The 14,917-nt window shown below is 38.5% G+C and overlaps 1 long non-coding RNA gene across 2 annotated transcripts in view; it reads left to right on the top strand.

Moving 5' to 3' along the window:
- The window catches only part of LOC143434602 (uncharacterized), a 76,566-nt gene extending 61,864 nt beyond the window's left edge, over positions 1-14,702 (top strand). For both annotated transcript variants that reach the window (XR_013104216.1, XR_013104218.1), the window contains one exon: positions 13,719-14,702. This is a non-coding gene — a long non-coding RNA (uncharacterized LOC143434602). The remainder of the gene's footprint in view (positions 1-13,718) is intronic.
- Positions 14,703-14,917: the final 215 nt, after the last annotated feature.

Genomic DNA, 14,917 nt, shown 5'->3' with positions numbered 1-14,917 from the left:
TACTTGAGGCATTTTCACCAGTCACTGCCATCTCACTTTGTTAGGTTTTGTACTTTTGAGAAGACTATAGATGCCTATCATGTACCTATGTATATAGTTTAGTCAATATTTCTGAGACACATGGCATAGTTTCATCAATACTTCTGAGACACATGACAGTTGGGGGTGTCTGAAAATTTACATGTACAAAGAATAGTAATACTTATATATGTGTGTGTGATTTCATATTATTATATAGAATATAATAATTTATTAATTATTTTATGTATTTACATTCCAAACGTTGCCCTCCTTCCTGGTACCCCCTCCATTCCCTCCCACTCTCCTTTGCTTGTGAGGATGTTCCCCTACCTACCCACCCACTCCCACCTCACCCTGCTAGCACCCCTCTTCCCTAAGACATCAAGTTTCTACAGCATTAAATGCATCTTTTCCCGCTGAGGCCAGACAAGGTAGTCATCTGCTACATGTGTATCTGGAACCATGGACCAGCCCATGAATGCTCTCCGATTAGTGGTTTAGACTTGGGAGCTCTGAAGGGTCCCGATTAATTGATATTATTGTTCTTCCTACGGAATTTCAATCCCCTTCAGTTCCTTCAATCCTGCCTTCCATTGGGATTCCCTTTGGCTGTATCAGCATCTCTATTAATCAGGTGCTATCAGAGTTTCTCAGAATATAGCTATACCAGGCTCCTGTCAGCAAGTACTTCTTGGCATCAGCAATAGTGTCAAGGTTTGGTGTCTGTAGATGGGATAAATCCCTAGGTGGGGTTGTATCTGGATGGCCTTTCCTTCAGTCTCTGATTTATTTTGTCCCTATATTTCCTCTAGACAGAAACAATTCTGGGTCAAGAATTTTGAGGATGGGTGGGTAGCCCCGTATCTCAAATGGAGGCCATATTTATCTACTGGAGGTGATCTCCTTAGGTTCAATTTCCCTACTGTTGGACATTTGGCTAAGGTCATTCTTATTAGGTCTTGGAAGCCTTTCACATCTCTGGTGTCCTGGACTTTTTAGAAGCTCCCCCTGCCTCAAATCCACATGGTTTCATATTTTTATTCATTCACCTTGCCCTCTGGACGTCTCTACTGTCTCCCCCTATACCTGATCCTGCCCCCGTTTCCATTCTCCCTCCCCTCTTCCACTCAGTTTTCTCTCCTACCTCTAGTCATTATTTTGGTCCCCCTCCTCAGTGGGATTTAAGTATCTACATTTGGGTCTTTCTTCTTGTTAAGCTTCATATGGTCTGTAAGTTATATCATGGGTATTTAGAACTTTTTAGCTAATGTCCACTTATCAGTGAATATATACCATGTATGTCCTTTGGGGTCTGGATTACCTCACTCAGAATGACAGCTACAGATTGGACAAAGAGTTTTCCTAGCCCTACCTCCAATAAAGAATTACTATCAAAAATAGAAAGAACTCAACAAGTTAGATTCCAGAAAACCCAATTTTAAAAATGGGGTACAGAGCTAAACAGAGAATTCTCAACTGAGGAATATCAAATGTCTGAGAAGCACTTATAAAATGACTCAACATCCTTAGTCAGCAGGGAAATGGAAATCAAAATGATTGTGAGATTCTACTTCACTCCAGTCAAAAAGGCTAAAATCAAAAACTCAGATGACAGTAGATGCTGAAGAAGATGTGGAGAAACAGGAACACTGCTCCATTACTGATAGAATTGCAAGTTGGTCCAACTACTCTGGAAGTCAATATGGTGGTTCCTCAGAAAATTGGAAATAGATGTATCTGAAGACCCAGCTATACACCTCCTGGGCATATACCCAAAAGATGTTCCACAATATCACAAGGACAGGTGTTCCACTATGTTCATAAACAGCTTTATTTGTAATAGATGGAAATTAGAAACAACCCAGATGTCCCTCAACCAAAAATGGATACAAAAAAATGTGATTCATTGACAGAATGACACAATGGAATACTAATCAGCTGTTAAAATGGAGGACAACATGAATATTGCAGGCAAATGGATGAAACAAAAGTGTAATATTTTTAAGGTTTTTGAAACATAAAGAAATATGGTATAAATTAGTCATCAGTCCATTTAAATATTTAAGGCATCTAAATCTCATGTGTATATATGTGATACTGTACAGTATTGGTTATGTGTAAGACATATATAGATGAAGAACAAGAGGGAAAGAAGATTAAACTAAAAGGCTTAGAAATGTGAAGACAATGGAAGCAATAATGTTATAGAACAGAAAACAGAGTTTGTGCTTGACTAGAAGTAAAATATCTGCAAAGCAATAGGGTCAAAGGTTTGAAAAATGAAAAAGTCAGATGAGTGAGTCTGTGGTCACAATAAGTGCATCCCTATTCAGTGCATGGAAAGAAGAATATCTAGCAAATTTCAAGAGCTTCTTTTTTGATAAATGTATATTTCACCAAACTATCATGGATGCAAATATAAAAATCTAAGGCTGCAGGAAGTAAAATGATAGCTTGCTCTACCCGAAATTTCTCTCAAATGTACCTACGGCTTCCTGACCCACTTCTTTTCATTTAATAATTCTCCAGAAAGAGGACAACTGCCCAAAACCTTTAACTTCAAATGAACACATATTTAAAAAACTAATTTCCTATTGTATGGATATTCCTTTAAATTTTGTGGTTTGCCTTAAGTCAAAAACATATCAAGAATCCATTAATATCACAAAATAAGAAAGAAAAATAATTGTTATTATTATGCTATCTAAACACTTCTCTTGCTAGGTAATGGAAATAAGGAGGTGACCAATACTGACATCAATCTCCCAATTCAAATTCTGAATAGTGTAGACAAACATAGACAACAAACAGAACAAAATACAGCTGAATTACAAAGAAGAAAGGAAGAAAGGAAAGAAGGAAGGAAGGAAGGAAGGAAGGAAGGAAGGAAGGAAGGAAGGAAAGAAGGAAGGAAGGAAAAAAGAACTTAAACTCTCTGTTTTAATGAGAGTGTCATACCAATCTGGTTAATTCTTCTACCTCACCACAAAAAATTCAAAACCTCCCTTTGTCTAAAAGAAAATAGAAGATACCTGTGTACAAGATCAATGTAAAAGAACAGAGCAAGAAAGACATAATAGAGCAATGGACACTCTACAAACTCCTCAAGCAGTGCTTGACTTCTTTTTCCTGAGTAGGAGGGATTGAAGATAGGATAAAAGGCAAGGACAGTAAAAATGACATGTGTTTTTCTGGAATATTATCACATCTTATAGGCATGTTCCCTAAATGGATTCTGGAAAGCAACTTAAATGCCAAGTGCACCATTTGTTTTTAAAGACACACATTAAACACCCTGATATGGCCCCGTATATCTTGGTGGTCCTCAGAAGTATGTTTAATAGCATCACTCCTAAGATTCCTCACTCACTCCTGATAATTAGATGCCCCTGACACCTACTGCTTCATCCCCTCTAGGTGTTTAGTAGTTATTGTTTGGTTTGGGTTTATGATTGGTTTTCTTCTTTTCCTTAAAAAAAAAAAAAATCTGAGGCTTCTTTTACATCTGAATTAATTATTTTTCCCAAGCTCCTTGATTTGTTTTTCTCATGCAGGGGAGACAGGTAGGAGCGTTAATTAAATATTTTCCTGTCAAATGCTGATGAGATCTTCAGTGCTACTGGACTGTGTGTGTGTGTGTGTGTGTGTGTGTGTGTGTGTGCTCTTAAATCCTTATTTAGTGAGAGACAGAAAGGCAGTAATGGTCTCTTTATTTTAATGGAACAAAACAGAACTAAGTGGAGGAGGGGGTCTAACTTGGGAACATGAGTAAGTAGGCGAGCACTGCAGTCCAGAAGCTGTTGCTGCTTCTGCACTGGGGGCTTTGCTTTGGATCTTTTTCATTGCATCCTTTGTGTTGATAGAGATAGACACAGCCCATTGCCTGCAAGGATATAGGAGGCTGTTGGAGAGAATTGTGTTGCTACAAGAAGAACAAGATTATCACAGGAGCAAATAGCCAGATGAGGGACAGAGAGTGAATGATTCAGATGCCAGAAGGGCCTAAGTCTCATCTGAAAGGAGAAAGTACATTTCTCTTGTAACTTTATGTGAAACCAAGAATAATTTGCAGGCCTTTTTGTGTCTACAGTCACAGCCAATGCTTGCCTATTTTGTTTAGTTAACTTATACATATATATATACATATACATATATATATATATATATATATATATATATATATATATATAGTATACATGTTGTTATTGGGAACACAATAACACAAAAGGAGAAAAATTAGATTTAAGAATCTCTGAGTCTTTATCTAATATTATTTGAGAGTCCTTTTTTTGGCCCTTGAAATGGTACCTGCATCATTTTTTTCACAAGATATATGTAGTTATGTGGATTTATCATTACATAAAAAATATATAGTTTTTTAAGGTAAGTTATTTCATGTTTAAAGTCCCCAAGTAAGATACAGTGAGTTTTAGCATGTGAAAACAAAATGAGGTAGAAGACTTTTGTCACTTCATGGAAAAGAAGTGAAGTCCTCTGGAAGATGTTGCTTCTTTCCCTGGTGTCTGCTTCTTCGGTCATGTGATTCTAGGTTCTGATTCTTCATCTTTCTATCTGAAAAATATTTACTTGAGGGCAGTTTTCCTCTAAAATCACACTGCAAATTCTGACCTTTCAGTAATTAACCAAAAGATCATCCTAGCCACAGGTGATCTTTCCTTGAAATCATTTAATCAATACTGGTTTTGCACATAGCCTTTGATAGTTATTTTGGTGGCCAGTTGGTAATGTGCACTTCTAATCCAATCACGAGAGAATTAAGCTCACCCTGAGCCACATAGTGATCCTCCGACTCAAAACAGGATCATTTTGCTGCTGTTGTTGTCGTTGCATTTCTTATTTTCTTCCTATTGTTCTAACAGCTAGGTCTAAATAATAAATGGACTATCACATAAAGACCAAGAAGTCTGTTGCTATTTTATAACCTAGAAATGACAGGGAAGCTATGCCCTTCCTATCTTAACAGTATGGCTGCCTAAACAAGAACTAAACAGTGATAATAACAATCAATATGCTAATGTGCAAAGGAGAAGTCTTACAAGGTCTGACCCCTAGACAAAGAAAGACAAGTAGCCAATGATTGGTAAGAGAATGAGAACTAACTTTTCTTTACATGAACCCTGAATTGGTTATCTTACCCAAAGTAGTCAGACCAAAAAGCATATATATACAGGCCCCAGTAAATGGGCTGTGCAGACTGTATTTACACATTCATGCATTTATACATGTACCAATAATAACGGAAAGGAGATCATCAATTCATGGAACATGGGAGGGTTTTACTGGGAGCACAGAAAATAAGAGAGGCGAAGTAATAATATTTTAATTTTTCAAATTTAATAAACAAAACAAAAACTTCACACATTTATTCAATATGTTTCTGATCCTTATTTCTGGTTGCATATGGACATGGAGAAGATAGAAAAGAAAAATAAACAAAAAACAAAAAAAAATTAAGAAAAAACCATTAACACCAGGCACTCATTTCTGGACAAAGAAGATATTGATACCACAGAGAGACATAGGATTGGGGAGTTTATGCTAATGGAAGAGAAGCAACACACAGAGTTTGTAATCAAAGAAGTGCTTTCTGGTATTTATGTTGTAACATAATGAAAGAAATAACTTGAGAGGCAAGTATCTGGCTTGTGAGTGTATGGGAATGATACACAAAGAACAATTTTTTACCATGCTCATATGCTTGGGTATTACAAGGATATGTAGGGCCAGTGAGTGTTTGGGTTTCCCAGAGAGCATGTGAAAACTCTTGGTGGGCTGAAGGGAAGAAACTCAAGAACAGGTTGTTACACTGACTAATTTTAATAATCAGTGGTCAAACTGAATGGTGTGTAAATCCAGAATCTTTTGATGACAAAGCATTTATCTATAAGACAATGGGAGGCACGGGTCAGAGTGGATTACATCATAAACCTCCAATCTTCCTTGAATAACTAACTTGGTAATAGTATCAGGAAGATTTCTATTGCAATAGCAACACAAACTATGAGAGACAGATAACTGAAAAAGCAAAGGAGTTATTTGACCTGTCCCTTCTAGAGATGGTAAGCCATAATATAATGGCCTCGTTGCTTTGAGCCAAATCTGTACCATGGCAAGCATATGTAGAAAAAAACTCTTACTTATGGCAAGGACAAGAACGAAGCAGACAGAAAGAGGCCTGTGGTCCACAATCCCCCTCCATGATTATACACCTCTTATTAGCCACAAATTTGTCTGAAAATAGTCTTTGCGTACCTTTACATAATTAGGTGGTCTGATGAAGACACCTTGACTAGGACATTTTAGACTCTTCAGTTTGCGTAGCCGTCTTTGAAGTTCTAGACAATGCCAAGCTCATCCCAAATCTCATGATGGCCAGTTGATCTTATTTATATTGAGCTTCCTTGACAACATGACTTGCCCAAGGGCACTGACAGGATGATATGCTAATAGACGGCTTCTTCCTGTGTGTGCTCCATTCTTCATTGCTAAGAAGAAAGATGCCATGTCAGGAAAAGGCAGTTTTATATTTCCTGCATTATACAGTGAAAAAGGATGAGCCAAGCCACTTAACTGCCTCAATGCTGCAATGCTCAGTGACCCTGAGTGCTCCTTCAGCCTTGGCTGAATGTGAACTGTGACCTCACAGTGAAGATGTTCATTGGCCCTTCAATTCCCTGGGCTCTTCAGTGTTTTGCTTTGCAAATAGAAATGTCGAAAGGTCCAGTCACTAAATTTATATTTAGTTATGTAGTTGAAATTTGGGGGGTAAGAATGTATTTACTTTCTGAGCTTTGACTCAGCAGGAGAGTTGTGAAAACCTACATAAGAAATGACCTCATTTCCTAAAAGGCTCTGGCCTTTGCCCTCTGGCTCACCTTGTTAAAGTGAGCAGAGCAGCATTGTGAGCTCCCACCTAAACAGTCAGCCTCACTTATTCTGGGCAGACAGGATGAGATGAGCCAAGAGACAGAGATTTTTTTTTTAAAGATGTTTTATTAATGTGTCCCTTGACTGTTCATTTGCTAAGGGTTTACAAATGCTTTGTCAATTATTAATGGTCTTGATACCTAGCTTTAAAAAAAATCCTTAAAGTTGGGAAGGATATGGGCATTAAATAATTCACACTCACTGTGACTTCTCCTAAATGGATGCCTTTTAACAGATAAAGCCAAGGTAATCTGGCTTAAATTTGTTTATCTCTGGTTTGTTTCCCTCTTACTCCTCCAAGAGTAGGGCTGCACACTGAAGAACAGGGGATATCATCTTGTTGTTAAAATTGGAAACAAAGAGCCGGGACTTGCCTGGTTTCAAGCTAATGTTTCTCCTGACCTTGGGTAATGGTTGGAAAGTCATTTAACAGGGCTCTCTGCTTGACATTTTCAGATTCCTCAGGCTCTGTTCTGCAACTCATTTCTAAATGAATTATCGGAGATGAATTTAACCAGCTCCCCTTTAGTTTGCACCTTCCTTGCTCTCGGTATATCACTCCTAGCTGGTCCCTTGCCTTGCACAGACTGAAGATCTGTCTCTCTGTCTCTCTCTGTCTCTCTGCCTCTCTGTCCTTGTCTCTCTGTCTCTCTCTATTTCTTGTGCACACACATGCTCATGTGCTTGTGTGTGTGTGTGTGTGTGTATGTGTTTACATTTGTACATGTATGGATTTTTAAAGGTCACATACACTACATTTCTCGACAAACCAACTTCAAAATACAAAGTATTTAGCATGGGCTGCATCCAGGGAATCTAGAAAAACCTGCAGTCAGAGCCCTGTATCTGCAGTTTTATATATATATATATATATATATATATATATATATATATATATATATATGACATTTTCTTTTTTTTCTTTATTTAGACTTCAAATGTAATCCCCTTTTGTAGCCCCCCTGAAGAAATTCCCTATTCCTTTCCCCTCGCTCCACTTCTATGAGGGTGTTCCACCATCCACCCACTCCTGCCTTCCTGCCCTGGCATTCCCCTATACTGAGGCATCAACCTCAGGTTCACAGGACCAAGGGCCTCTCCTCACATTGATGCCAGACAATGCCATCCTCTGCTATATATGTGGCTGAAACCATGGGTACCTCCATGTGTACTCTTTGGTTGGTGGTTTAGCCCCTGGGAGCTCTGAGTTTGGGTGATCTGGTTGGTTGACATTGTTATTCTTCCTATGGGGTTGCAAACCTCATCAGTTTTTTCAGTACTTTCTCTAATTCCTCATTGGAGACCCTATTGATCAGTCCAATGGTTGGCTGCGAGCATCTGTATCTGTATTTGTCAAGCTCTGGAAGAATCTCTCAGGAGACAGCTATATCAGGCTTCTGTCAGCATGTATTTCTTGGCATTCACAATAGTGTTTGCATTTGGTGACTGTATATGAAATGGATTCCCCAAATGAGGCGGTCTCTGAATGGCCTTTCCTTCAGTCTCTGCTCTACACTTTGTCTCTGTATTTGCTCCCATGAATATTTTGTTCCCCCTTCTAAGGACAGGAGCACCTACACTTTTGTCTTTCTTCTTCTTGAACTTCATGTGATCTGTGAATTGTATCTTGGGTATTACAAGCTTTTGGGCTAATATCCACTTACCAGTGAGTACAAACCATGTGTGGCCTTTTGTGATTGGGTTACCTCACTCAGGATGATATGTTCTAGTTCCATCCATTTGCCTAAGAATGTCATGAATTTATTGTTTTTAATAGCTGAGTAGTACTCCATTGTGTAAATGTACCACAATTTTTGTATCCATTCCTCTGTTGAAGGACATCTTGGTTCTTTACAGCTTCTAGCTATTATAAATACAGCTGCTATGAACATAGTAGAGCATGTGTCCTTGTTATATGTTGGAACATCTTCTGGGTATATGCTCAGGAGTGGTATAGCTGGGTCCTTAGGTAGTACTATGTCCAATTTTCTGAGGAACCACAGACTGATTTCCACAGTGGTTGTACCAGATTGCAATCCCACCAACAGTGGAGGAGTGTTCCTCTTTCTTCACATCCTCACCAGCATCTGCAGTCACCTGAGTTTTTGAACTTAGCCATTCTGACTGGTGTGAGGTGGAATCTCAGGGTTGTTTTGATTTGTGTTTCCCTGATGATTAATAACATGTGTTTCTGGGACAACTATGCTAGAATTGGGGTAGGGGTTAGGTCAGACAACCAGAGCCTAGAAGCTGTGGGAGACTTCAGAGGTCCTATACTGTGAGTTGGCTCAAATAATGTTCATTTAGATGAAAGAACGCAGTGGTAATAGATCATAAGTAGAAAGCCAAACTTTGCAAAAGAAAGTGTGATGGTAAAGTCTAGACCAGTTTGATAGGACCATGGTGTGTCCAAATTAAATATCATCTCTGCATATGTTTGTGAATACTCAATGGACTGTACAGATTGTCCCCTGTGGGGCAAGTGGAACAGTATCACCAGACAAAAACTGGGAAGATTGAGTGGATTCAGAAACTTCGGCAATTCTCATATCTGAGAATGGTACATGTTTTCTCTACTCCCAACCTGGTTCCTGTCTTTAAGCATGTGAACATGACATTCCACATGAGAATTGTGACAATTAGTCATGTAGAACAGAGCCAAGAGTTCTCCATGCTTATGGGGTATCTATTTGGCCAGTCCAAAAGTTTAACTAATAAGCTTCCCTATCCACACATTTCTTCTTACAAAAGATGTTTAATCTTTGGTCCACCCTGAGTAAGTGGTATGTATGATTTTCATCATGATTAAACAGTTTGAACAATAAGGACTATCTCTCCCATCAAGAACTGCCATGCGGGAAGCCATCATACAGAGCTGTGCTACCTAAGTCTCTCACAGAAGGCCATTCTTACACCTGACACATCTTGAGCTAAGCCAGATTCCTCTTTTCCCCAGCTAGGTTATCATCACTGTCCTGAGAAGCCCCTGGTTCTCAACTCCTAGCAGTTTCCAGTGGCATCTGGTTGTCTGAGAGTTTCGGAACTCCAGTTTCTGTCCCATTTCTCTTCTGGCTGGCACCTTATCTTAGGTTGCATACCCCCAAGAGGGTGTCGGGATTCCACAAGACCAACACCACCATGTTTGAGATGATGGCATGTAGCCTAGTGCCTCCTCGATTTGTCTGCCCAAGGGGGTTTTTACATACTCCAACTGTAAGGCAGAACATGGGCCCACAGTTTCCCTCATAGTTGGTGGTTCCTGGTTACTTCCTTGAGGGATAAGATAAAACAAAAAAGGAAGAAAGGGGAGAAACCTGCCTCTTCTTCACCCCTTTTGCTAGATTTACCTGAGACTTCTACCTCTTGAGATTAACATCATTTGTATCAGTGGATTGTGGACCTCAGAGCTTAGAATGGAATTAAACTGACTTTCCTGGTTTTCCAGTCTACATGTGTTATAATGGGACTTTTCAACCTGCTAATCAAATAACCCAATTCCCTTTAGTTCTGAGGAACTGACCAATAACATAATAGTTACTGTCTATTTTTTCTCTGTTGATTTATTTATTTATTAATACACTATACATCCCATTCGCAGCTCCTCTCCTCAAAGGATCCCCCTCAAATAACCCCTCCCTCCAATTGATCACCCTTTCACCTCTGAGAAGAGGGAGGTCTCTCCCAATGAACCAACCCACCCTGTCACCTCAAGTCACTGCCATACAAGGCACATCCTCTCCCACTGTGGTCAGACACCCCAGTTAGGAGAGCAGGATCCACCTGCAGGCAACAGAGTCAGTGTAAGCACCCAGTAGTTGTTAGGGTCTTAAGAACTGCACGAAGACCAAGTTGCACATCTGCTATGTATCTGTGGAGAGCCTGGTTCTAGCCCCTGTGTACTCTTTGGTGTTTTGTCTCTGGTAGCCCACAAATTTCAGATTAGTTGACATTGATGGTCTTCTTGTGGAGTCCTTACCCTTCCAGGTTCCTCAATCCTCCCCAAACCATTCTGCAAGACTTCTGTTGGCTGTAAGTCTCCGCATCTGTTTAGGTCAGCTGCTGGGTGGACCCCCTCAGAGGACAGTTATGTTAAGCTCCTGTCTGTGAATCCAGGCTGACAGACATAAACATTTCCTGGGGCTCCAAGGTAGTTGAAGGCAGAAGGCAGGCCAGCAATGTGTCAGTAAATATCTGCCGACAGTTGGCACATACCCTCCCCCAAATTGGCAGAAAGCTTTAAAATACACTCCAACCAGTGCTTAAAAATATGAAGAATTACAATTTAACATTGCAGATCAGATGTTAACAAAGGGTTATCACTGTTTATGACAGTCACCATAATGATGTGAAATGTGAATGTGAAATGTCCCCATGGGCTCATATTTTAACACTTGGTTCCCAGCTGCTGGAATTGTTTGGGGACCTTTAGGATATGGTGCTTAGATAATGAGCATAGGACAGTAGGATTGGCTTTAGAAAAAAAGTACCTAACAGTAAGACTAAGTCAAATATTCCAAAGCATACAACTCAAAATTCATTGGAAAGACTGATTTGAAAAGAGAATGCTAGCAGAGGTGTGCTATCCTTGAACAGGACAAAAAAAGGGGGGGGGGGGCATCTACTTCTTTTATTGTTATTTTGTTTAGGAAAGAACTTATGTAGTCTAGGTTGCTTTGAACTTGTTATATAGCCAAGGATGACCTTGAAGGGCTTCTTTGGCTTACACTTTCAGGTAACAGTTAAGGTAAGAAACTCAAGGCAGGAATCTGGAGTCAGGAACTAAAGCAGTATTCATAGAAGGGTGATCAGTCAAGAAAATGTCCTATATGCTGATCTATAGGCATTCTGATGAAGGCATGTTCTCAACTGAGATTCTTCTTGCCAGTTAATGCTATACTGTGTTAAATTAATTAAAAAAAAAAATCAGCTAGGATGTTGACTAACAAAATTAAGGACTAGCTCTTGAAGGGCCTACCTCCAAAGATAGGGTATAGACTTGTAGAATGAAGTTTAATTTACAGTGTGATTTTCATAAGTCCAAAGATTTAAGGCAGACAAGTTTCTGTAGCCAAACGGAAGAGTGGAACAGTCTCATTGTCCATTTTGAATGAAATAGCACCTCTGTGCTATTCTGCTCCAGTGTTGTCTTATCTGTGCCAGGTCAAAACAGTGACAGAGAACAGACTGATACAAACTATCCTCAGTGCTAGGTAAGTATTAGGAGCCCCAAATTTATTTAACATTACCCACAAACCGATCTGATCTTTTTTTCTACTCCTCACCTTTTATTCAGTGCTGGGATGGGATCTAAGATTCGAGAAAGGTTAGGCCAAAACTCTACCAATGAACTCCATCTCTGTGATATTTATATGCGTAAAAGAAAAACAACCCCTTTAAAAACATATTCCCTATAGCTTCTATCACGATACATTACAAGATAAATATAGAGAATATGAAGCAAACAACCCCTTTAAAAACATATTCCCTATAGCTTCTATCACGATACATTACAAGATAAATATAGAGAATATGAAGCCAACAAAACTGAACACAAAAGTATTTACATAAAATATTGTTGGTCTTTTCTATCAGTTGATCTGAAAAGGCAGAATAGGAGTTTTTTTCCCCCTTGTGTGTAGAGAAAATAGCATTGAGAAAAAAAAAATGGATCCCCGGCCACAAGATGGCTCAGTGAGGAAAGACACTTGCCACCTCCCCAGATAATTTAAATTGCCCAGAACACACAAGGTGGAGGGAGAGAACTGTCTACCATAAATTGTCACCTGACCATCAAATGTTCATGCCTCTCTTCAACAAATAAAGAAAAGAGAAAGAAAAATAGATTTCTATTTCTTTTCTCCACAGGCATTTCTAACACGTGCCTCTATGGTCTAAAGACATAACCGTTTTATTTTTAAATAAATACAACCCAGTGCTAGGTCTAAGTGTGACTGATTTTATTCAAGTTTTCCCCTCTCTATCTGAGGACTCTGTAAGGCTCTATAATAATAACACTAAAAAGAATAACAATAATAAAGAAAAATGTACAGTTTTCTGTTAACTAAGGTTTATTCTAAGAGCATGAAGTATACTGTTCAAACCTGAGCTAATATAATGACTTAACACTCTTATGTTTTTACCACTCTATACAGTTGAAGACATGGTAATACACAGAAGGCAATCAGTGGGTCCAAGCTAAAAAAGCCTGTAATCCACAGAGCTGGCATTCAAGGCCAGTTGCCAGGCTTTCTTTAACATTCTTTCTCCATAGACCCCATACACTGCCTGTGAAGTCTGTATTGTTCAACCATGTTTTCAATGATAGACACGCTTAGCTAGTGAAAAAGCTAGCCAAAATGAACAGAACATTTTAATACATCTAATACATGCTGATGTATCCTTATAATGGATTTAGCACCTAAACTATACCAGTTATCTAAATTGATGTTTCTGAACTTATCTACAGATCTCACAGCATTGGATTATACACATCAGGTCCACATTTGAATGTAATAAGGCCTTAAAAAAGAGAGAATATGCTGAAATGTATTATATTACTCTAATGACAACGTACATGTGTTAGAAAGGAAGACGAATGTCAATGGAGTTAATGGTGATTATCCATGGAAAGGCACTGCAGACATTTCTTCTGCTGCTTTGGGGCTATGTCGCAAACCAATGCACTGGGGTAGTGCTTGCCTCAGTTTTTACAACAACTTTGTGACGTCTCCTTTTCTCTCACTTTTTAGGATGAAACAAATGATATATGCCTACATCCCTACAAAAATGTCTATCATCATGCAAGAGCGCAACTTTTCTTTCCACTACCTGATTTTAATTGGTTCACCTCTTGTCATTGAGAAATCACTTTGTTTGGAATATCAAGATACCTTCTATTCCTGCTCACATGATTATAATTAATGTGTTTTCTGCGAAGGCAGCTAAATAAATTGTAACTTTTCCTCACTGCTCTGAAACTTCAAGCTTAGGGCTCAGAATAAGTGATGTGCCTTTAGTTTAAAAAGGAGATGTTCTCCTGATAAATTGAATTTTTAGTTGTCTTTACTTGTCTAATTTGGAATACCCCTCACTCCTGTTTCATTGCTGAACAATGAAACGAAGCTGGAGATGACTCCCTCAGTTGTGTTCTGTGAGGAAATGTGGATGTGGAAAAATGAGAGACATGAAGAGACAGTTGCGTGTCCCAAATAAATAAGTTAGAGGTATACAACTGTCACATGGGCTGCTCACCTGAGTATGATCCTTCAGAACCTCTGCATTTGGAAAGCATTTCTTTTAAGCCATCTCAGAGAGCCTTTCTTTCTCTCAATAAATATATATTCGATGCTTATCATAAGCCATGTACCCTGTCCTGCCCAAGTGGCATAAAAGTGAAAGAATATTATTCCTTCTCTTGATGACTCACTCTATAGAAGAAAACATACATAAGGAAAAAGTATGAACATATTGTGACTAAGTGTGTCAATAGCTTACTCCAGTTCTAAAAGCTTAATTTACCCCAGAAAGCAATGATTGGATCCATCAGGGAATTGCTGTATCTAGCTGTCTAAATAAAGTCATTTGATAACTTGCTCTGAGCTTATACTATATTTAGAAATAAAGATAGATAGATGATAGATAGATAGATAGAAATATAGATTCTATAGATATAGGTAATATTGATAAATATGGATATAGATTAAATATAGATGATATATAGAGATAAAAAGAGATAGGCATAGAGAATATAGATACACATATATTGAATCAAATAAAAATTTAACATTTTAAATTTTAATTTAAATAAATATTGCCTAATTAAGTGATATGTGTCCATGAAAAACAAAAATAGAAGTCCATATGAATCAGATCCAATTTTCCAAGCCAAGTTCTCCAAATTTCTTTTAAATTTGATATTTAAAATCAAGGTTTTTGTTCCAAATTAATC

Source organism: Arvicanthis niloticus, chromosome 16 (assembly GCF_011762505.2).
Source record: "Arvicanthis niloticus isolate mArvNil1 chromosome 16, mArvNil1.pat.X, whole genome shotgun sequence".
NCBI classification, from domain to species: Eukaryota; Metazoa; Chordata; class Mammalia; order Rodentia; family Muridae; genus Arvicanthis; species Arvicanthis niloticus.
The sequence above is the reverse complement of the archived record's forward strand: the minus strand, read 5'-3'. Positions and strand labels throughout refer to the sequence as shown.